This window comes from Zingiber officinale, chromosome 2A (assembly GCF_018446385.1).
Source record: "Zingiber officinale cultivar Zhangliang chromosome 2A, Zo_v1.1, whole genome shotgun sequence".
In the NCBI taxonomy this organism is placed as follows: Eukaryota; Viridiplantae; Streptophyta; class Magnoliopsida; order Zingiberales; family Zingiberaceae; genus Zingiber; species Zingiber officinale.
Window position 1 is genome coordinate 41,581,603 of NC_055988.1, and position 6,103 is coordinate 41,587,705.

Genomic DNA, 6,103 nt, shown 5'->3' on the forward strand with positions numbered 1-6,103 from the left:
TCATATAACTTCCGTAGTCATGAGGTGGTCCCCGGTTTGCTAGAGTTTGTTAAAAGATGAAGTACCACTTTAGGCTTCGTGTAATAATCCCTCAAGGAATCTTTTTTTACCCCAGATGTACCTCTTTTATCGTTTATGACTCATATTTCTGATGAAATATGAATAAGAACATGCCCCTGTAACTGAATAAGCTTCTAGAGAATATTTCCTGCAAAATTCATCAAACTTTCATAAAGTTGTTTACTACTTGTACGACATCCTCTGTTAAATATGTCTCGACTGATCATTCAAGCAAGTCATGTATATATTGAGAATATCTTATGTTAAGCATATTTCGGTCGATAATGTATTATAAGCTTTATAAGGATGAATGAATGTATTATAAGCTTTATAAGGCTGAATGCCTTTAAGCCTGGTCGGGTTTTGTCCGGTCGAGCGCATATAAATATATTGGTGCTCGCTCGGCGGCCTCTATTCGACCGGTAAGATACTAAAAGCTGTATAAGGCTAAGTGCCTTTAAGTTCGGTTGAGCTTTGTCCGACCGAATGCATATAAGCACACTGGTGCTCGCTTAGCCTCTATTCGGCCAGTAATATACTAAACGTTGTATAAGGCTTAGTGCCTTTGAGCTCGGTCGGGCTTTGTCCGACTAGGCGTATATAAGCATACTGGTGCTCGCTCAGCCTTCACTCGACTGGTAATATACTAGAAACTATATAAGGTTAAGTGCCTTTAAACTTAGTCGGACTTTGTCCGACCGAGCGCATAGTCCGACCGAGTGCATATAAACACATTGATACTTTCTCAACCTTCATTCGACCAGTAATACACTAAAAGATTTCATAAGGCTAAGTACTTCTAATCTCGATCAGGCGTCACCTGACCTAGCGTCTGCAGAAAATCTTTTATTTGGTCGGTCATTATCCTATTAATCATACATTCACCCAGCTATGGATCTCTCCTTTCTCTATCGACGGTGACCTCCACATCATCTGATAAGCCAATTTATTAGAACTCATATCAACCACTATTTGAATGTTCCAGTGAAACACTTTTACCTGGACTCATATTTTTGGGACTAACACGGCTAGTTTTTGAAGCTGCAACAAGTTTACCACTATAGGTCAGCTACCTTGTACCAATTATCAATAGTCCATAGCCTATATCACTAAAACCAGGGCATGCTGCACTAATTGGGTAAGTTGGAATTGTATTACCTCTCAACAAAGTTACAACGTTGAAATACTAAATCTGGGGTAGCTTGACAAACCATAATTACTTAAGAACTGCATCTGACAGAGATGATTGCAGCCCTGAACTTCAGAATGTGTATGTAATCATGGGTTCTCAAAGAATAAAATCGAAAATAAGCTGGTGATAGTGAGTCACTTCCCATATCACAATTAGTTGTGGATTCATTAAAAGAAGAACCATCCCCATCAAGGTTGTTACCGTTCATGCTAATTTAAGCCTCCTCGGCAACAATCCATAGCGGATGAACTTCTGCAAACTTATCTTCTTCATTACTAGTTTTAGCTTCTTTTGCATTCTTTCATGCCTTGATGCTATCTGCCGCACATTATTACACTGGCAAACATCCCTAACCTTGTAATGGTCGGAGGAATTGCCACGGAGGATTTTGTTGGTAGCGACCATAAGGGAGAGATGCCGTCAAAATCAGATACAAGCTGGACAACGCTATTCACATACTTGATGGCAGACCTGAGGCATAACTAGCAGAGCTTATCCTCCGCTAGAGACTTGAGGTGCAATGCATCCACCTCCGGATCTGATTGGAGTTTCATCTCCGTGTCCCATGCTGATGGAGGGAGTGGTGCTATTGGTTCCATCCGATCTAGTTTTATTTCATCGAACCCTTGTGGTGGAAGAGCCAGTGGTGAAAGGCACTGATCGAGCTCTGTAGATTGAGAAGGTTGCGTCGCTGAAAGGACAAGCGAGAGTTCCATGGAAGTGGTCGAACACAGAGTGGGCTGGATCAGCTAAATAGAGGTGTCAACTGAAGGGGTGAAAGATTGGGGATTGATGAAAAAGTTCATATCATCCATTCCTTTGGCGGGGACAGTTACAGAAGGTTGGTGAGGAAAGACAACATCTTCGGTTGCGGGTTTCTTGTCATCCTGGTTAATTTCATCATTGTCGTATACTATATTATCAAATATTTCAATCTTATTATCATCTATGTTGCCTTCTGTAATCAAACGATCAATAGAGTAGAATTGGTCGTACTCAATGTTCTTGAGATCTACATCCTTATGATTATCTCCTTTGCCATTGGAGAAAGGGATGACATCAGGGTGCCACAAAGCCAGCATTCTCTCGAAGTTTTAGGTGGTGGAGTGATTGATCTCATATTTCTTGAAACCAAATTTGCACTTGGACATCTCTTCTCAATTGAAAATTATAGATTTTTCAAAAGGGGAATAAAAGAATTTATGATTTTTACAATCTTGTACTGCTAGATGCCGAGATAACTTTGTAACTTGTCTATATAAATATTGAATCTCATCTTGGATGCTACAACCACAGTGTGAGGCTTCCTCAGCCGAAACCTTCACGACCATGACCGCATCCACGATGATCCTCCATTGGATCTTAATGAGTTCTGATACCAACTAACGCCGAGCAAAATATGTATATTATTCTGGATTATGAAATTGCAGAGAGATTAACAAGAAAATAAGATAGAAGTAAAACAAAAAAAGGAATAGCCTAAATTAGACTTAAACCTATTATAAAATTAAGAGCACAAAGAAAAAGAAATATAGTAATAACGTGGCTTAAGTAAAATCAATTGATTAAATATCAAAATAACTTGTCATCCCTTTACAAGAGCCCTAACCTATCTTTAAATAACCTCATAAACAAGAAAAAGTCACAACAAAAATAAGAAAAAGTAAAAGAAAACTAATCCTAAACAAAGGAGATAAAATCTAAAGTAACTTTTAGAAAATAAAATTAATCTTAAAATTAAAAAAAAATAAAGAAAAAAAGCCTAACACTACAACATGGTCCAAATATAGAGTTTTGGAGACCCGGTTCATGTGAACCATAACACTACAACATGGTCATTATCTTAAGCATAACTTGGTCCTATAGGCCATTTAAAAGCCTATTTTGCCTCATCTGGAATCCAAATAGAGCACAACCTTGTCAGGAGGCCATGGGCAAGTCATCTTCCTTATCGATAGTCTCGATCGTCCTTCTTCAAGACCCAAAAATGAGCCTAATAGCCTTATTTTCTTCTTGACACAACTCAAAAAGGAACATGGCCGCATTGATGATATGAAATGATTGTACCCCTAGATGCTCCTACATCACCCACCAAGTCTTCCTATCAGTTGTCAGGCCCGCAGACCCAACTAGATTTTGGTCGGCTGTCAAGTCCTACGGACCCAGCCGAACTTCCCTACCATATATTGAGTCACTCCTTGACCATCTGGACTTCCCACCAGCTATTAGGTTCAACGTACTTAGCTAAATTTTAGTCTAGTATCGGGTCCTCCTGACCTGTCAAGTCCTGCATACTTGGTAATAAGGTTAGATCATAGAATATCTAACTTTAATCCACTTGTTATTCATCAAAACCTGAGTTTGATTATTGGTTCTAACTGCACCAACAATACTTACTAGCATCTTTGACAAGGTTACCTTTTTCAAATGCCCATTGATGGTAGTTGAGTGCTACACTTTCAATAATATCATTGCTCCCATCCAATCCCTTGTTCATTAAAGTTCCGCTAGCAATGGAGTCTAAGGACACCTTCTAGTAGGTAATTCCATTGTAGAATGTGTGGATGATAAACCACTTCTCTAATATATGGTGAGGGCATTGGCGTAGAAGTCTTTTGAATCTATCACAAACTTCAAATAAGGATTCTCCATCTTTCTACATGAAGTTGGTGTTAAGATTCCTCAAGTGAGTTGTCTTGCTTAGAGGGAAAAACTTCTTGAGAAACTGTTGTTCATATTGGTCCCACATGGTTATGAAGTGTTTAGTCCAAGGCCTATGCATTATGACGCCCAATATATTTCTCCTCTTTGGCAAAAGGTAGGAGGTAGAGAAATCTCTTATACACAGATCAACAATAATACAATGAAGAAGAGGCTTAAAAAAAAGAAAGAACAAGATAAAACAGTTATTTTCAAGTGTGGTATTTGATCTCGTGCTCTTGGTGTTCTTTTTTAGTCCCTAATTCCATATGATCAAAGTCTTGATGTGGCATGTTTGATCAATCAAAAAACCCTATTCAATTGATCGAAAATGACTAACTCAGTTTTTGTCCTTATCCGTAAACAAGTTATCTCTCATCTTTTTTTTTTAATAAATAAATGAGTGTGTGAATATATATATATATATATATATATATATATATATATATGTGTGTGTGTGTGTGTGTGTGTGTGTGTGTGTGTGTGTAAATAAAGTGTACTCCCTAGGCATCTACTCTAACCTAAGTATCAAATGTGAGTAGCTCTTAGGGCCTACATGGTATATATATATATATATATATATATATATATATATATATACCATGTAGGCCCTAAGAGCTACCCACATTTGATACTTAGGTTAGAGTAGATGCCTAGGGACCAGTACACTTGTATTTGTACTAATCTAAATACTATCTACACCTAACCCCACTCTCTCAAACATACGACTATTCCTTGCTAGCCACATCCACACATGATGAATAATTGATGAAACGACAAGGTGCCAAGCCTTTACTAGGTTTTGATTTCCTCGATAATGTGTCTTGAAGATTCTCAGTATCCTCTCATAAGCGGATATCTTTTGGTGCATGTGAAGCCGAGCCCTAATCCTCCTCTACACCTCAACAACAGGCACACATCTAAAAAACATGTGCTCTTGCATCTCCACTGTTGGTGCAATTAGCCTCTAAGATTTAGATGTTTGATAACATATCTATACCTAGTCAAGTTTGACTAAGAGTTGATCCAAAGAAGACCTGATGTTTGGAAGTGAGTTATGTCTAGTATAGTCAAAAGATTGACTAGATAACTATCAAGGAAAAGTCCAAGAAGATTAAGGGTGACCAGATGTTTGAAAAGGAGAGCCCTAGCAGATTAAGAGAGAACCAGATGTTAGGCAAAAGAAAATCTAGACAGGTCATGATGATCGGATGTCTGACAAGTGATAAGTCTAAGTAGGTCAAGGTGACCAGATACCTATCAACGAGAAAATCCTAAGGGAGTGAACTTTAAGTTGTAAAGTCTTGGAGGAGCTCTAACAAAGAAACCTAGTAGGTATGGTAGACTTACAGGGTGGTAAAGTCTTGGAGGAGTGAACTCCAAACAAGAGGCAAGCCTAGTAGATCAAGTAGACTACAAATTAGACTTGAGTATTTATCTGTGTTTTGTATGGATGTTTTGTAAGAACCTAGAGTTGGAAGCAAAACAAAGAGTAAACAAACACAATCAGATGCTACTCGACCAAGTTCAGAGCAAGGTCGATAGATAAACTTGATAATAAAGAGATCATATATCACGATTGTAATTGCCCCATGTTAGTTTTGATGTGATCAATTGAATTAAGTTAGGTCCTATATATTTGATGCCTTGTGTTTGAGTGTACAAGGACTTAGGAACACAAGAAGTTGAGAGGAAAATGCATTAAGAGAGAAGGATAACACGGGAAGTGAGTTGACAGACTCAGTGCATCTGATGAATGAGGAGATGTGATGGGCGTAGAATATATATACTTTTATATATGTTTTAACGCACATTCACTTGCTTTCTTTGAGTATTTTCTATGAATTTTCACCCCTCTTTGACATATTTTTAGCATTATTATTCTTTTTATTAGAGATATGCTTTTGTTAGTTTTCTATTAACAAGATGTATTACACGGTGTTGAAATGTGCTTTGGAGAGACAAAAGAAGAGAATAGAGCTTTGACCGTGTTGTTTCACATGGTCATGGCCCTTCATCCGTGGGTAAGCATCACATGGTCATGCCAAAGGGCATGACCATGCCATTCATCTAGAAATGGGTAAACCTCTGGCCGTGTGGTTTCACAAGGTTGTGCCAGCTTACCAGAACTCAATCAAGCTAAGGTCATGC

The 6,103-nt window shown here is 38.2% G+C and overlaps 1 non-coding gene across 1 annotated transcript; it reads left to right on the forward strand.

The window, feature by feature from the left end:
• The first annotated feature begins 3,834 nt into the window (after positions 1–3,834).
• LOC122044678 lies at positions 3,835–3,940 on the forward strand. The gene has a single exon (XR_006129700.1). It is a non-coding gene; the product is annotated as a small nucleolar RNA R71 (small nucleolar RNA).
• The last annotated feature ends 2,163 nt before the right edge of the window (positions 3,941–6,103 follow it).